Here is a 17,740-nt window from a genome sequence, read left to right as displayed (position 1 = left end):
AGCCTGTGCTCCACAACAAGGGAAGCCACCGTAATGAGAGGCCCGCGCACCGCAACGAAGAGTAGCCCCTGCTCGCCACAACTAGAGAAAGCCCACGTGCAGCAACGAAGACCCAACGCAGCCAAAAATAATAATAAATAAATAAAATTAAAAAAAAAAAAAAAAAATACATTGTACATCTGCTTTAATTATTAAAGAAAAAGGTGCATTGATCAGAAGTAAAAATGTCCATATTAAGAATAAAGATTAAATGCCTCCCTTCCTAGGACGCCAATGCTGGTACTGCTTCCATGATAAGACTCCCTTGCCAAGGCCATACTGACTCACTGTGTACATGTTGATCTTTTTCTTCTCTTTTCTCTTTTCTTTTTTTTTTTAAACCTTGAAGGAATGTATCCCTGACTTGTTTGGTGTTCTTTGTTCTGACAAGTTATTAAACCGTGTTGAAAACCATGCTTCTCTGGAGCAGTTCCCCAGAGTTATCTGAGAGGGCATCTCCCAAGCTATAGTCCTCAGTTTGGCTCAGATAAACTCTTTTCTATTCCTATTATAGATTGTTTATTGACTATTTTTGTCAACAGTTCCAAAGGGCAGATTCAAACAGTTACTAACTAGGGAAGTGAGGGAATGCAGAATGAAAGGAAAAGGAGTCAAGGAACAATAATGCAGGGAAAAAAACAGAGTCCTACTTCCTCCTCAAGGGATATACATAACAATCTCATACATATTTTTGAGTTCTTCTGCAGCAACTAAAGCCCCCATGCAGGCAGAGGATGGCAACTACATGCTGAGACCCCAGACTTGTCAGAACCAGAAGACTGATGATTGAGATTCTTTGGATACCACCCTGTTACCTCACCACCAGCCAATCAGAAGAAAGTCATACACCCTGCAGCTCTCAGCCCAAATGTTACCTTTAAAAAACTCTTCCCTGAAAACCTCAAGGAATTCAAGTCTTTTGAGCATGGGCTGCCTGTTCTCCTTGTTTGGCCCTTGCAGTAAATCTCTCTGTGCTCCAAACTTTGATGTTTCCGTTTGTTTGGCCTCACTGTGTGTCAAGCTCATGAACTTGGGTTCAAAAACATGTTGTGAGAGGTAGAAGTTACCTATGCAATTAAAACAATAGGTCCAACCCCTGGGGAGTTGGCCCACAGGACCCCCTGGCTAACTTTGGCCCAGAAGTGAAGAAGATAATGCAGCCTGATGATGCCTTTGATTTTTCCCACTTTCCTCCAGGTGGGAGTTTGGGGTGCGTCAAAGACAATAAATATTAGTTTGTAGTTGCTCCCTATTCTAGGTGGGAAGAGAAAAGGGCCAGACTTCCCAAAGATGGGTTTTAGGTGAACCAAAAAGTTTAAAAGTTTGCATTGTTCTCTCCTCTCCAAGTAGAAGGAAAATAGGTTAAAAGCCATTCCCAAGACTGGATCGAAGCTTTAGATAAGCCAGAGGAAAAAGAAGAAAGAAAACATTCCAGCTCTTAGGCCTGGAGGCTGCAGCAACCCTACCTATTCAGGTGGCCATGATGTTAACCCCGAATGCTGAATTTCCTTCTAGGGATCTGAGTAAACTTCCAAGGAGGAAAAGAAAAAGGGAAATCTACAATACAATATTACCTCTCAATTATATCTCAAAGGAAAAGGGATATTTGTATTTTCTGGGTATTTCATCTGCATGTATGATTTAAAAAAATCAATGATCAATGTATACATATATATACGTACATATGTATTTTATATATATATATATATATAATACGTATGTATTTTATACACATACACAATAGTTTGTTTTCTCTGTATTACTGTTACCAAAAGCTCAGCCTCTCTGTATACCAGTGACGAATCGAATCTCGAGACAGAGTTTTGGGTGAAGTAGAAAAGAATAGCTTTATTGCTTTGCCAGGCAAAGGGGGCCACAGCGGGCTTCTGCCTCGAAAAACTGTGTCCCAACCTGGGAGGATTTGAGGAGGGTTTTTTTGTTGTTTTTTTTTTGTTTGTTTTGTTTTGTTTTTTAAAGAAATTCACGTTCTTTTATTTATTTATTTATGGCTGTGTTGAGTCTTCGTTTCTGTGCGAGGGCTTTCTCTAGTTGCGGCAAGTGGGGACCACTCTTCATCGCGGTGCGCGGGCCTCTCACTATCATGGCCTCTCTTGTTGCGGAGCACAGGCTCCAGACGCGCAGGCTCAGTAATTGTGGCTCACGGGCCTAGTTGCTCCGCGGCATGTGGGATCTTCCCAGACCAGGGCTCGAACCCGTGTCCCCTGCATTGGCAGGCAGATTCTCAACCACTGCGCCACCAGGGAAGCCCTGAGGAGGGGTTTTATAACAATGATTCAAAGGTGGGGTCTCTGAAAAGATTAGGGTGTGTGTAGGACCTGCACTCCTTCAGTCTCGTCTCTCAGGTGTTCGGTCTTCTAATCTTTCTTTTTTTCAAAAAAACATTTATTTATTTGGCTGCACTGGGTGTTAGTTGCGGCATGCATGCGGGATCTTTTCTTTAGTTGCCAGGGATGGAACCCAGGCCCCCGCACTGGGAGTGCAGAATCTCAACCACTGGACCACCAGGGAAGTCCTGGTCTTGTAATCTTGATGAGCTTCTCCGGTCCCTTCAATCTCGCCTCAGGTGATTTCTTGGCTGCTCCTCCCCTGATTAGCAACTGTCCCTCTGGAACTCAGGGAAGGTCATGAAGGCTGGAGTCTTGCTTACAAGAAACGGGGACAAAAGGGCCGCACTCGGTTTCATTATGACATTTTGACAGCTTTTAAAAGACGTTTCTGGCTGGGGAGAGACCACCCCTCCCAGGGCTGGCCGATTCTTCTCAGTAGCGAAGAACCCAGCCTGAGTCTCCCTTTGATATGCTAATGAGCCAATCCAGAGCCACACCTCCTCTATCTGGCCCCTGTATCCCAGGAGGCAATACAGGTATACCTCATTCTTTTTTTTTTTTTTTTTTTTTAATATTTGCATGGTACTGATACTTAAGACAAGTTTTTTTGTGTGTGTTTTTTTAAAATTTATTTATTTTTGGCTGCGTTAAGTCTTCGTTGCTGCGCACGGGCTTTCTCTAGTTGCAGCTAGCAGGACTACTCTTTGTTGTGGTGTGCAGGCTTCTCATTGTGGTGGCTTCTCTTGTCGCAGAGCACGGGCTCTAGGCGCGCGGGCTTCAGTAGTTGTGGCACGTGGGCTCAGTAGTTGTGGCACATGGGTTTTGTCGTTCTGTGGCACGCGGGATCTTCCCGGACCAGGGCGTGAACCTGTGTCACCTGAATTGGCAGGCAGATTCTTAACCACTGCACCTCAAGGGAAGTCCCAAGAGCCAATCTTGTAAGCAGGTCCTTCTAAAGATAGAAACCCCAGGCCAGCTGTGTTGACTCTTTTCTTCACAGTTCCCCATTCAGTTCTATGTGAATGTAGCCACAGCCCCAAATCTCTTCTAGTTGCTGTTCTAAAATATGAGGAACTTTCTTTTTTATCTCTCTGACTCTTTGAGCAGCCCAACCCTCTCTCCCTTGACTAAAGGGTCGCAACCTTCAGGCCAGCTGAATCAATAGCTTGAGTGTGATGCCAACATCTTCCATATGATGTTTGCATCTGGGTTGCCTTCTACTGTCTCATGGAGACATTGTATGGAAGCTTTTGAGAAGGGATCTGAATGACAGGAGCACAGAGTGTTAGCTTGTCCAACTTTACTAGGTGGTGAGTGTCTGGAGCCTTGTTATCTCAGACTACAGGCCACAGGCAGAGAAGAATCCCTTAGTAGAGTCCAGTTCCTTCCATCTCTACTTACAAACTGGCCAGTTCCTGCCTGAGCTCATCTCTCTTATAAGGATATTGCAAAAAGCAAAAATGGGCAGTATACACACCAACAATACTTTGAGTTTTCCAACCAGTTCCCTAGGGCTACAAGCTCAGGTGAACAATGGGCTGCTAACCTCATTGTCAAAGAAGAGAGTTCTACAAAATGTTTTCTCCTGGCACAATAAAGGTCACCGGTTCTCATCCTACAACAGCCAGCCTTTGCCACCTGCTGCATGATCACTAAGACAATGCCACATGTCTTAGAGATTTATTTTCTACATCAGCATTCCACTTCTGGTATCAATTTCTATATTAATTAAGATGCAGCCTAGGCTGTTGTAACAGACTTGAACACACAGTATCTACAACAACATGGAAGCTCATATCTTATTTAATAATTTATAGGTTGGTGGGCGGTCTGGGGCAGGTAGATGGCTCTTATCCTTGACTTATCATTTCTACCATCTTCAACATGTGTCTTCCATCTCCAGATCCAAGAAAGCTGCTAAAATTGCTCTGTCCCAACCAGTGGGTAAGGGGAGAAGGGGAAGTATGGGAAATTGGGTTTGTTTTCAAGGAGATGAGCTAGAAGTCACATACGATATCTCTACTCATATCCCATATCCCATTGGCCTGAACTTAGTCACATGGCCACATCTAGCTGCAAAGGAGACTGGGAAAAGTAGTTTGTGGCTGGGTGGCCAGCTAAAACTTGGGGGCTTTTAGTAGAAAAAGGAAGAAAGGGAAAATGGAGGGCTTCCCTGGTGGCACAGTGGTTAAGAATTCGCCTGCCAATGCAGGGGACACAGGTTCGAGCCCTGGTCCAGGACGATCCCACATGCCGTGGAGCAACGAAGCCCGTGCGCCACAACTACTGAGCCTGCGCGCCTAGAGCCCGTGCTCCGCAACAAGAGAAGCCACCGCAATGAGAAGCCCGCACACAACAACGAAGAGTAGCCCCCACTCGCCATAACTAGAGAAAGCCCGCGCACAGCAACGAAGACCCAACACAGCCAATAAATAAATAAAATTTAAAAAAAAAAAGAAAGAAAGGGAAAATGGATATGAGGAAACTGATGAAGTTAGCAGTCTCTGTCATGGACCATGTGAGATTAACTACTTGATGTCCTCCAATGTCCATTCTGCCCTTGATATCTCTGATCACAAGGCTTCCTAAAATAAAAGCTATATTTCCCAGCTTCCCTTGCAGCCAAGTGTGGCCATGTGACTAAGTGCCAGCTGGTGGAACGTAGGGAAAGTGATGGGAAACTTCTAAGATATGACTTTAGGGTGGGGGGCAGCATGCCTTTTCTATACCTTCTTCAGCATTCCTGCTTCTCGGAAAGTAGATGTGATGGCTGTAGTTACATCGCGGGTCATGAGGACAACAGCCGCATCCTAATTAATGTTGGCAGAATGAGAAGCCAGAAGCAGCTTAGATCCTAGAGTCACCATGCCCAACCTGCACAGCCTACTCCTGAATTTGCCCTTAGAGAGAAATAAACTTATATCTTTTTTTTTTTGAACATCTTTATTGGAGTATAATTGCTTTACAATGGTGTGTTAGTTTCTGCTTTATAACAAAGTGAATCAGTTGTACATATACATATGTTCCCATATCTCTTCCCTCTTGCGTCTCCCTCCCTCCCACCCTCCCTATCCCACCCCTGTAGGTGGTCACAAAGCACCGAGCTGATCTCCCTGTGCTATGCGGCTGCTTCCCACTAGCTATCTATTTTACGTTTGGTAGTGTATATATGTCCACGCCACTCTCTCACTTTGTCACAGCTTCCCCTTCCCCTTCCCCATATCCTCAAGTCCATTCTCTAGTAGGTCTGTGTCTTTATTCCTGTCTTGCCCCTAGGTTCTTCATGACCTTTTTTTTTTTTTCCTTAGATTCCATATATATGTTTTAGCATACGGTATTTGTTTTTCTCTTTCTGACTTACTTCACTCTGTATGACAGACTCTAGGTCCATCCACCTCGCTACAAATAACTCAATTTCGTTTCTTTTTATGGCTGAGTAATATTCCATTGTATATATATGTCACATCTTCTTTATCCATTCATCTGTCGATGGACACTTAGGTTGTTTCCATGTCCTGGCTATTGTAAATAGAGCTGCAATGAACATTTTGGTACATGACTCTTTTTGAATTCTGGTTTTCTCAGGGTATATGCCCAGTAGTGGGATTGCTGGGTCATATGGTAGTTCTATTTTTAGCTTTTTAAGGAACCTCCATACTGTTCTCCATAGTGGCTGTATCAATTTACATTCCCACCAACAGTGCAAGAGGATTCCCTTTTCTCCACACTCTCTCCAGCATTTATTGTCTGTAGATTTTTTGATGATCACCATTCTGACCGGTGTGAGATGATATCTCATTGTAGTTTTGATTTGCATTTCTCCAATGATTAATGATGTTGAGCATTCTTTCATGTGTTTGTTGGCAATCTGTATATCTTCTTTGGAGAAATGTCTATTTAGGTCTTCTGCCCATTTTTGGATTGGGTTGTTTGTTGTTTCGATATTGAGCTGCATGAGCTTCTTGTAAACTTTGGAGATTAATCCTTTGTCAGTTGCTTCATTTGCAAATATTTTCTCCCATTCTGAGGGTTGTCTTTTTGTCCTGTTTATGGTTTCCTTTGCTGTGCAAAAGCTTTTAAGTTTCATTAGGTCCCATTTGAAAATAAACTTATATCTTGTTTAAGTTACTATGATTTCGAGTGTCTATTTTACACAGCCAAACCCAAATTCTAATGAATACAGAGAATGTCATATTTTCATATTCATCTTTTGCAACTTGTTTTTTTCACTCAACATTACAGTTCTTACATGTATCCATATGGATTTATGTGTATCTAATTCATTAAAAATTGTTTTTACATGGTTCCCTCAGGAGTTGTTTCCCTGAGACTCTTTATTTTATTGTGGTAAAATAAACATAGCATGAACCATTTTTAAGCATACAATTCTGTGGCATTAGGTACATTCACAATGTTGTACAACCACCAATATCCATTCCAGAACTTTTTTATCATCTCAAATAGATATTTTGTACCCATTAAACAATAACTCCCCGTTCTTCCTCCCCACCCCCAGCCCCTGGTAACTTCTATCCTACTTTCTGTCTGTATAAAATTGCCTATTCCAGTCACCTCATAAAAGTGGAATCTTACAATATTTGTCCTTTTGTGTCTGGTCTCATTCATTCATCTTAACTACTCTATGACATAGCATCTGTCTCCCTGTTGAGGTCATCTTTGTCATCCTTTAATGAAGTCTCATAATTTACTCCAAAATGAACTTGAACATCTTTCCTTGGCATTTGGGCTATGCACCTTACTTTTCTGTTGTATAAGAGAATGGAATCTTTTTTAAGAATTATATTTTCTAATTGGTCATTGCTATTATTAGAGGAGTCTTAATGATATTTTTGTATGTTGATCTTTAATCCAGCAGACGGGCTGAAATTTCGTTTTTGTTCTTTACAGGGAATTTCTCTAATTAATTTGGATATTTTTAAGGTTTCCAGTGGGGTCCTTATATCACGCTGATGCCTCCCTTTTATCTCTAGTTGGTCACAAAGGTTTTGTTATAAATGAGTGTTGAACTCCATCTAATGTTTCATCTCCCTTAAGTTGATAATATGGTGTGTCACATTAGTAGATTAAAAAATTTTTTTTTTGATGTGAAATTGTCATAGGTAGGAAAGTGGACTGGTTGGTATGATATGCCACCCAAATCCCCTCTTCAGGATGGAGGAATTCTTTCCACCAGCTGTCAGGGGTGTTGGCAGCTGATGGCTTAGAGCTGAGCGTCTTTCTGGGCAATGCCCTCAGCTGAAGAGAACCATCTCGCTCAAGCTTATGTCCCTTTCCTAGGAGCAGCCCATATTCCATGTCTGGTCAATGAGGGGACAAAAGCCTGGCTCCAGGGACTTCCCTGGTGGCCCAGTGGGTAAGATTCCACGCTCCCAATGCAGGGGGCCCGGGTTCGATCCCTGGTCGGGGAACTAGATCCCACATGTGCAACTAAACACGCCACAACGAAGATCGTGCGCAGCCAAAATTAATTAATTAATACATTAAAAAAAAAAAAAAAAGCCTGACTCCATGCCTCAATTAGGGACAACCCAGAAGGCCATCCACTCCAGTTTCCCTGTAGGATGGACTGAGGCCCTGCTGCAACCACGTCAACTTCTCCCTGTGCCTTTCCTGCCTCCTCTCTTCCTTATAAATGTTGCCCCAGAGAGCTCTTCCCAGAAACCAGCTGTTTGGACTGCAAATCTCTACCTCAAAGTCTGTTTCCTAGGAAACCCTACGTGTCAAAAATGTGGATGTTATGTGTGTTTATTTTTTATTTATTTATTTATTTGTTTGTTTGTTTTTGGCTGTGTTGGGTCTTCGTTGCTGCGCATGGGCTTTCTCTAGTTGCGGCGAGCAAGGGCTACTCTTTGTTGCTGTGCACGTGTTTCTCATTGCGGTGGCTTCTCTTGTTGCGGAGCACCGGCTCTAGGCGCACAGGCTTCAGTAGTTGTGGCTCGAGGGCTCTAGAGCGCAGGCTCAGTAGTTGTGGTGCACAGGCTTAGTTGCTCCGTGGCATGTGGGATCTTCCTGGACCAGGGCTCGAACCCGTGTCCCCTGCATTGGCAGGCGGATTCTTAACCACTGCGCCGCCAGGGAAGTCCCATGTGTGTTTATTTTTAAACAAAAATAAAATAAATATTTATGTGTCCACCAACTAAGTTCTGGAATAGAACATTGCCAGTGCCTTAGAAGCCCCTTGTGGGTCCTTCCCCGTCTTTCCCCTTCCAGCTTACTCAGAGATCATCAACATCTTGATTTTTGGTAATAATTTCTTGGTATGTGTCTGTGTGTGTGTGTGTGTGTGTGTGTTTAGTGTTTTGTATCTATGTATTTCATATATATATATATATATATATATATATATATATATATATATATATTTGCTTTTGAATTATACAGCATGTATTCTGTGACCTGCTTCTTTCATTCAGCAACGAAGTGGGATTCACCCATTTTGATGAAATAGCTATCGCTTGTTAATTTTGTTCATTATGTGAATAAACTACAATATGTGCGTCTCTTCCACTCTTGACAGACATGCGTGTTGTCTCCAGTTTGGGGACTATTATTACTCACTGCTGCAATGAACGTTCTCGTACATGCCTCTGGGGTCATGGGCACAAGTGTCTCTAGGGCAGGGTTTCTCACCCTCAGCACTACTGCCGTTTTGGCCTGGCTGATCCTTGGCCGTAAGGGGCTGTCCTGGGGTTCGTAGAACACTTAGCAGCATCCTTATTTTAACATTTAAACAATCATAAAAAATTTCAATCCGGGACTTCCCTGGTGGTCCAGTGGTTAAGAATCCACCTACCGGGCTTCCCTGGTGGCACAGTGGTTGAGAGTCTGCCTGCCAATGCAGGGGACACGGGTTCGATTCCTGGTCCGGGAAGATCCCACATGCCGCGGAGCGGCTGGGCCCGTGCGCCACAGCTACTGAGCCTGCGCGTCTGGAGCCTGTGCTCCGCAACAGGAGAGGCCGCGATAGTGAGAGGCCCGCGCACCGCGATGAAGAGTGGACCCCGCTTGCCACGACTGGAAAAAGCCCTCGAACAGAAACGAAGACCCAACACAGCCATAAATTAAATAAATAAATAAATAAATAAATAAAAGAATCCACCTACCAATGCAGGGGACACGGGTTCGAGCCCTGGTCGGGGAACTAAGATCCCACACGCCACGGGGCAACTAAGCCCACGTGCTCTGGAGCCCTTCAAAATACATGCAAAATCGGCCCCATCTCTGCCACCAGCTGGCTGTGGTCCCGGGCAGGATTACCTCTCACCTCAGTTATGGTTCATCTAGTTCGGAGACAGCAGGACCCAGAAAGGTGCTCCGCACATAGTAGGCGCTGCATGCGGTAGGTGCTCATGGCCAGGCTGACTCATTTGCCTCCTCACCCCCTCTTGGCTGGGCTGTGAATTCACTTGGCCAGCGTCCTGCCACCCTTCCACTGTCCCCCTCCAGCGCCCCCCCAAGAGCCTGATCTCTGATCTTCCTCCACGTCGGCCCCTTGCATCCCCTCCTCCAGGCCATGGGGCCTCTGGGGTTTTTAAGAATTTGAACCTAGGGAATTCCCTGGCGGTCCAGTGGTTAGGACTCAGCGTTTTTCACTGCCGTGGCCCGGGTTCAATCCCTCGTCAGGGAACTAAGATCCCGCAAGCCACATGGCACCGCCAAAACAAAAACAAAAACAAAAACAATTTGAGCTCAGCTGCTCCCCCCACACCCAGGGTGGTTAATTCCAGGCTGGTTGTACACTTGCCACACTCCCATTCCGTTGCCATAATAGTGAGAGTTGATCCCTCCCAGGGACAATCTCCAAATCTCTGATCTCCAATCCCTGTGGGACCTTCTAAGACATCCCTGTTCATCTCCGGGTCACAGCCCTGACTTCAGCCTGGCCAGGAGCAGAGCCAGGCAAAGGGATGCTACATGATGCCATTAACACACTGGACATCATTTAGCTATCTCCAGGGGTTATGGCCAGGCCCAACAGTGAGTCTTAGGAAAGAATGCAGAATAGAGCTGGGCAGTCGACAGACCAGCTGATGCCAATCCGGATGTGAACAACCCGTCTAGTGCCGCAGACTTCCTCTGATTTCACTGGCTGTGAAATGGTACACATGGCAGGTAATGGTACACCCCGACCTGGGATGCAACCCAGGGGACAAGAACTTGGTAGCCTGTGAAGCCGCTTTGTTTTGGTAACTATTTATAAAGGGCCCCGTGGGTTTTTTCATAACCAGCAAGTCAGAGCTCCTGTTCCAGTCCCAAATTCCTGGCCAAGAATCAACCTCACCTCACTAGTAAAATTTTCCTTAAGAGTGTCTTTTAATGCCCAGTTAGTTGTAAGAAGGCTTATAATCAGAGAAAGTCAGGTGAACCCACAGAATTAATACTTTTGTGTTATGTTTAAGAATCATCTGGGATATTTGGTATTTAATATATTTGAAATGTTTAAGAGAATTTGGCATAGGAGAAAATGTGACCAATGTGTCCTGTAAATGTAAGTCTTCCAACTTGAAGTGTCTAATTGAGTAATATTTTATTTTAGACTTGTAATTTGTCACTGAAACGTGAAAGGGAGTTTTTCAAACAGAGTAAATGGTACTAGAATATTTAAAAGATCTTGACACTATTGTAATTTATTGTAAGAGTTAAGTACTTGGGAAGGTTTCGCTTTTTAGAAGCTTCTGTTGAGTGTCCAAAGAAAATTGAACAGTTAAGGACTTCCCTGGTGGCACAGTGGTTAAGAATCCACCTGCCAATGCAGAAGACACGGGTTTGAGCCCTGGTCCAGGAAGATCCCACATGCCGCGGAGCAACTAAGCCCGTGCGCCACAACTACTGCTTGCGCTCTAGAGTCCGCGAGCCACAACTACTGAGCCCGTGTGCCACAACTACCGAAGCCTGCGCGCCTAGAGCCCGTGCTCCGCAACAAGAGAAGCCACCGCAATGAGAAGCCCGTGCACTGCAACAAAGAGTAGCCCCCGCTCGCCGCAACTAGAGAAAGCTTGTGCACAGCAAGGAAGACCCAACGCCGCCAAACATAAATAAATAAATAAATTTATTAAAAAAAATAAGCTGGGGTTTTATTAAGCCACACTGACGAAAGGCTTTGGATTTGACTGTATAGAAACAGGTCCTGCTCAGGGACTTCCCTGGCGGTCCAGTGGTTAAGAGTCCGCCTTCCAATGCAGGGGACTCGGGTTCAATCCCTGGTTGGGGAACTAGAATCCCACATGCTGCAGGGCAACTAAGCCCACGCGCCACAATGAAGAGCCCGCGTGTCGCAACTAAGACCCGACGCAGCCAAATAAATATTAAAAAAAGAAAGAAAGAAGAAAAAGAAACAGATCCTGCTCAGAACAAAGAGTGCCAGCCTATCTGCTTGTTCAGAGCCAATACCGTGGACAGTCTTGAGGAAAGACCACGTCAGTGGGCCGCTGTGGTGGGTGCTCTCCCATCCCATCACTGGTCCTGAATCAACGGCCATCCCGAAACTGGTTCCACCCCCACCCAAAACCTCAGCAGCTCTGAGGCAATAACTCTGACTCTTTACATTGGCAAATAAAAATCATACTCCCAACAGGAAAGAAGAATACACATTGGAACAGCCATCGTAAAGAAGCAAATTCAAACCCATGGTGTCAGCACATTTGTGACGTGTCAGTACAAGTAATTAGTTTTATAATCATTATAATATCACACAATTGCCTCATCTATTCGTTAAGGTATTTACAACATTTGCAAAGATCTGATATTAGATTTGTGAAGGGTTTAAGTGATTGCATTTGGAAGGAGTGTTTAATTGGTTAGGGAATTCTGATATAGAAGAATAACTGCTTAACGATTTTATCAAAGAACAAAGATTAGTTAGTATTCCTGTTTACACACAAGCCCCATGGTTGTTGGCAAATCCAGCAGCATGGATAAATGGCTGTTTGCATACATTACTGGTGAGTAATGGGTAATTCTGCAGTAGCTAAGAAAATTTTATGCACATACTTTTTCGTAAGTATCACTTTTTTATTGAGATAGAATTCACATAACAAAACAATTAATCATTTTAAAGTGTTTGAGTCTGTGGTTTCTAGTATATTTACAATCTTGTGCAATCATCACCACTACCTAATTCCAGAACATTATCATCTCCCCGTTCTCTGCAATTCCTCCAGCCCTTGGCAACCACTAGTCTACTTTCTGCCTCTGTAAATTTGCCTATTCTGGTCATTTCCATGTAAATGGAATCAGTACAGCATGTGGCCTTCTGTGTCTGGCTGCTTTAACTTATCAACATGATTTCAAGGTTCATCCATGTGGTCACATGTATCCATACTTCATTCCTTTTTCTGGCTCAGTAATCCCATTTCAATAATTCCATTGCATGGAAATATCACATTATGCTTATCTATTCATTAATTAATGGACACTTGGGTTGTTTCCATCTTTTGGCTATCATGAATAATCCTGCTATGAACACTTGTGTACAAGTTTTTGTGTGGAGATAAGTTTTTCTTTCTCTACAGTATATACCTAGGAGTGGAATTGCGGGTTTTATGGGAACTCTTAAGTTCAACTTTTTGAGGAACTGTCAGATTGTTGTCCAAAGCAGCTACACCATTTTATGTTTTCACCAGCAGCAGTGTATGAGGGTTCCGATTTACCCGCACCCTCAACAACACTTGTCATTGTTCCTTTTTAAAGTTACAACCATGCACATATCTTGTGACCCAGCAGTTCCACTTTCAGAAATATACACATACTATGACGACACACACTGTATATGACAGCACTGTTGGTAACAACAAAATATTGGAAATACCCTATATTTCCATCATTAAAGGATGAGAGTAAAACATGGGGTACCCCCACACATAAAAGTAAATAAATAAGGAAGCTCTCTATGTAATGATATGGAAAGATCATCAAAGTATATTAAATGAGGGGAGGTGGGGGAGGGATGGATTGGGAGTTTGGGATTAGCAGATGCCAATGATTATATATAGAATGGATAAACAACAAGGTCCTATTGTAGAGCACAGAGAACTATATTCGATATCCTGTAATACACCATAAAGGAAAAGAATTTTTTTAATATATATTATACGGTAAAAGCAAAGTGTCAAACAGGGAGTATATGGTATGTTATTGTTTATTTTAAGAGAGTGTGTGTCTGCATTATTCCCTGTACATGTATAGAAAATCTCTGCAAGAACATGTCTGAATCGAGGGGAAAACTGGGGTAGCTGAGGGCAGTGGTAGAAGAGAGATTAGCCCTAGAAACCTTTCTTATACTTTAAAATTTTTATACCATGTAAATATATTATCCAATTCAAAATAAATACAATGAGAAACTTTGAAACACTGAAAGCTAAACAAAACAGATCTGTAGGCCTGATAGAAGCTGGAGGCGACTTCTGCGTCATCCAGTTTGACCTTCATGCCACAAGGAAAATGACAACACAGTGAGACAACAAAGTGACCTGCCTTGGGTCACTCAGTAATCAGCGGTGTCACCAGGAGATAAAGTCTGACCCAGGGCCCACCGTCTTAGCACCTTAGAGGTTATGATACACTCCCATTTCTATAAAGTAATGGAATAAAAAAGGAAATCAACTGACAGTACAAAGGGATGGGGGAGGAGACTGGATTCATTTCCTGTTGCTGCTGTAACGAATTACCATAAACTCAATGGCTTAACACAACAAAAGTTATTCTTTTACAGTTCTGGAGGTTAGAAGTCTGTAAAATATTTTATGCCACATTCGGTAATATTCACAGGTCCCAAGGATTAGGGCATGGATATGTTCAGGGGGTCTTTATTCAGCCTACTACAGAGACCACCCACATGTAAGAGATTCCCACACTTTTCTGGTAGACAAACCTGGTAGAGGCTTGGGGACGTGAATCAGAGTGAAGAGGTCATCGCATTCAGGACAGGACTGCAGGGAAGAGGGGGCCCAGCACGACCCGGGTTGTAGGGAGTAGGCAGGAGTGAGAAAAAATGGCCAAGGCAGGCTCAGATGATAGTTTTTCCACGCTTCCGTCACCCCCTCCTCCCCCGTTCCCCAGGGCACAGGCCACCCAACATTCATGGGCAGGAAAACAAGACTCGAAGGGCGCTTCCCTAAAGAGATCCAGCTCTCTGCCAGCCTGAGGTGGTAACTAGGCTAGGTGTCAGCTTCTGGAAAAAGCCAGTCCTATTTTGGCACTTGTGGAGGAGGGGAGGGGCAGCCGGAAGTGGGGCTTCTGGTCTCTCATCATCCACATGTGAGGCCAGCCGGGCAGCAAGCCCCACACCCAGACACAAAGCTCCCATTCACCCTGAGACCTGGCGGGAAAACAGCCCAACATTTACAACAGGAAGCACAGTCCCATCACCTACCAGACACCAGCTTTGCTCCTCAGTTGAGAATGGCAAGGAACAAGCTAGATCATCAGACAGGAAAAGAAAACCAGCCCCGAGCAAGACAGAACCCAAAGGAAATCACCAATTCAAGACCCAGTCAAGGGGACTTCCCTGGTGGCGCAGTGGTTAAGAATCTGCCTGCCAATGCAGGGGACATGGGTTCGATCCTTGGCCCGGGAAGATCCCACATGCTGCAGGGCAAATAAGCCCACGTGCCACAACTACTGAAGCCTGCACACCTAGACCCTGTGCTCCACAACAAGAGAAGCCACTGCAATGAGAAGCCCACGCACTGCAATGAAGAGTAGCCCCTGCTCTCTGCAACTAGAGAAAGTCTGTGAGCAGCAAAAAAGACCCAACACAGCCATAAATAAATAAATTTATTTTAAAAAAAGACCCAGTCAAGGTGCACGAACTGTATCTGATTGTTATGTCTCTTTGGTCTCCTTTCTGGTTTTTCATATTGACTTTTTTGAAAAGTCCTGGCCAGTTATGTATATCCCACATGTTCAATACTGATTGCTTTCTCATTACTAAACGTAGGTTTAAATTTTTTTTTTAACAAGAATTCTGCTTAGGCAATTTTGTATACTTCCTATGGTGGTGTCACATCAAGAGACCCTTGATGTCATGCTGTCCCACTACTGAGGATATTATTTGATCACTTGGTTAAGAGGGTGTCTGCCAAAACCTACCACCCCTCACTAGGTAGGTACATTTTTTCCCCTAGTGAATAAGTCATCTGCTGGGTAATAATTCTGGACTGTTCTCCAACAACCTTTTACCAATGGTTTTAACGTCCTTTGATAATCCAATTATTTTCTTGGGAATACCCTGAGTTTTTTCTCATTTATCTCTAATAAACCAGTATTATGTGTTGAAATAAATCGTTTAGTGCCTGTAAACCTACATAATCTATGTAGCCTGCATCTGGTTCACAGCAGGTGCTTAATAATGCTATCAATTAAAAAGAAAAAAAGAAAAAAAACAAACTAGGGGACTTCCCTGGTGGCGCAGTGGTTGAGAATCCGCCTGCCAGTGCAGGGGACATGGGTTCGAGCCCTGGTCCGGGAAGATCCCACATGCCGCGGAGCAACTAAGCCCGTGTGCTGCAACTACTGACCCTGCACTCTAGAGCCCGTGCTCTGAAGCAAGAGAAGCCACCGTAATGAGAAGCCCGCGCACCGCAACGAAGAGTAGCCCCCGCTCGCCACAACTAGAGAAAGCCAGCGTGCAGCAACAAAGACCCAATGCAGCCAAAAATGAATACATAAATAAATAAAATTATTTTAAAAAAAAACAAACTAGGGAATTCCCTGGAAGTCCAGTGGTTCGGACTCTTCACTTCCACTGCACCGGGCCTGGGTTCCATCCCTGGTCAGGGAACTAAGACCCCACAAGCTGTGCAGTGAGGCCCAATAAATAAATACATAAATAAATAAGTAACAACTTAAAAACATTGTTATAGTTTCTTACCCACAAACTTTCTTCATAAATTAGGCCTCAATCTCTTCAAGCAATAAGACCTGACTGAACTGACATCAGGTATTCATAACTATTCCACTAAGTATTTCTTTCTACACACGATTTAACGCAGAAATATCACGTGATCATGGAATGCTGCCCTGATCCTACTGGGAATACTGCAGAATGCTGTATATATGTTATATGCATTCTACTGCCTTCTAAATTTGAAAAATAAAAAATAAAAAATCCGGAATTCAAACCATCTAGTCCTAGGCCTTTCAGATAAGGGACTGTGTGTGGATCGATACTAAAAACGCTACCAATAATACAACAATTTTACAACCCGCCGCAGAAAATGCTTCGAAAGGCAGATGGTACAAATAATGAGAGCTGAACGTTTACTGGGCACTGCAGGCACGGACCTCACGCCGTCCTCACGATGGCGTTGTGGTGCCTTTCTGAGGCTTCCGGCAGAGGGGACCTGAGGAACCGAGGCTTAAACCCTTTCCTGTGTGACCACCAAGCAAGTGACTTGCACCTCGTGCAAAGCCTACGTATCTCTGGGCCTCAGTTTCTCAGGAGAGGTGTCCATGGAATAATGCATATAAAGCATTTAGCATAGTTGATAGGGACAGAGTAAAGGGATAAAGTAGGTGATTAGTTAATCCCACTAGGGGATTTTAAGTAGAGAAAAAAGTATGGGAGACCCCTGTAAGTTAATGATCACTCAAGAAAGCATGTTTGCGTAACCACAAAACCAAGCAGCCTTGCTTAGCAACAAAACCATGCAACAGAAGCATGAGACATGCCCCCAAACAACAAAACGATGGTGGCATGAGGCCCATGTCTTGCCCAGTGAGCACAGTAGGTTAATGATTCCTAGGACATGCTCCTCTGGGCACACTGAAAACAAAAATATAAGGAAAGGGTGAAATTATACTGAAACCTGAGATGATTTACCATTTTTTTAGCATACGTTACCGCCTTTTTGCTCATTTCCATTGCGCCATGACAGTCCTGGCTTGACCATGTAGGGACAAGAAAACTCCCCCACCTGACATGGAGGAGGAGCTGATGATGGAAGCTCGCCATCTACTCAAGAATGAGGAAGAAGGTGGTCTTCTCCCCCTCTCCACTTTTCCTTTGATTATAAAACTGTAGCCCACTAAGTTCTCCAGGCATGGCACTCCCTTGCCCACCGGCTTGTAGGCCTCACAAGCGTGCTATACTAATGCTGTAAACTCTTTCCTTACCTGTCACTCTGCCTCTCCCTGAAGTCTCTCTGCCGGGAGACAGAGGAACCTACGCTCTACTATGTACAGAGACATGTTCTCTCGGTTTCAGAGTGCCTCCGATGAGTGAGCGCTGGGGTAACTGGGACTGGTGACGATTTCCTAGGTTGTGGGAAGCCTGGAGTTCAGAAGACTGGCTCTGGGGTGGCTAAGACCAGTCCTTGAGGTTCCTTGCGCAA

The 17,740-nt window shown here is 44.1% G+C and overlaps 1 long non-coding RNA gene across 1 annotated transcript; it reads right to left on the bottom strand.

The window, feature by feature from the left end:
* Nucleotides 1–343: 343 nt before the first annotated feature.
* On the bottom strand, nucleotides 344–10,715 carry LOC309616331. Its single transcript, XR_014237427.1, has 3 exons — nucleotides 9,508–10,715; nucleotides 2,298–9,197; nucleotides 344–1,950 (listed from the first exon to the last, which is right to left on the bottom strand). It is a non-coding gene; the product is annotated as an uncharacterized lncRNA (long non-coding RNA).
* Nucleotides 10,716–17,740: the final 7,025 nt, after the last annotated feature.

This window comes from Balaenoptera borealis (assembly GCF_965194805.1).
Source record: "Balaenoptera borealis genome assembly, chromosome: 19".
In the NCBI taxonomy this organism is placed as follows: domain Eukaryota; kingdom Metazoa; phylum Chordata; class Mammalia; order Artiodactyla; family Balaenopteridae; genus Balaenoptera; species Balaenoptera borealis.
The sequence above is the reverse complement of the archived record's forward strand: the minus strand, read 5'-3'. Positions and strand labels throughout refer to the sequence as shown.